This window comes from Condylura cristata, unplaced genomic scaffold (genome assembly GCF_000260355.1).
Source record: "Condylura cristata isolate star-nosed mole 26May11 unplaced genomic scaffold, ConCri1.0 scaffold00009, whole genome shotgun sequence".
NCBI lineage: Eukaryota > Metazoa > Chordata > Mammalia > Eulipotyphla > Talpidae > Condylura > Condylura cristata.
The window spans coordinates 2,327,432-2,327,877 of record NW_004567110.1 but is presented as its reverse complement, the minus strand read 5'-3'; the positions used below and the strand labels follow the sequence as shown (position 1 = coordinate 2,327,877).

Here is a 446-nt window from a genome sequence, read left to right as displayed (position 1 = left end):
TACAGACGTGAAAGATGAAAGAGAACAAACATCACCAGGCCCCGCGACCTTCGCCGCGTCTGGAACTCCCCCGCTCACGCGGCCCACCTCACATCTGCCGCAAGCTGCCTCCTCACCAGCTTCAAGAAGCTGCTCTCTGGGCGGGCCTCAGCCCGTGACCTGGCGAGCACCCCACATGGGCCCTATTGTGGCATCCCGGGCCCGCCCTCCAGCCTCAGAGCGCCTGGCACCTGGCCCGGCACCCAGCCCGGCCGGCCCCGCCCCCTGGCCTGGAGCCCTCGCGAGATCCACCCGCGGCGCCTGCCGCCTCGCTCACGCCCGAGACTACGTTTCCCAGAAGAGACTGCGGCGCCGGCCCAATCCGGACGCGGCCCTCGGGCTTTGTGGCCGGCGCCATCTTCCGGCTCCAGGCGGTGCGTCCGCCGGCTCCGAGGGGCCCGCGCGCG

General features: G+C 71.5%; 1 protein-coding gene across 1 annotated transcript in view; it reads right to left on the bottom strand.

The window, feature by feature from the left end:
• The window catches only part of TRAPPC9 (trafficking protein particle complex 9), a 133,557-nt gene that overhangs the window by 71,380 nt on the left and 61,731 nt on the right, over positions 1-446 (bottom strand). The window lies entirely within an intron of this gene.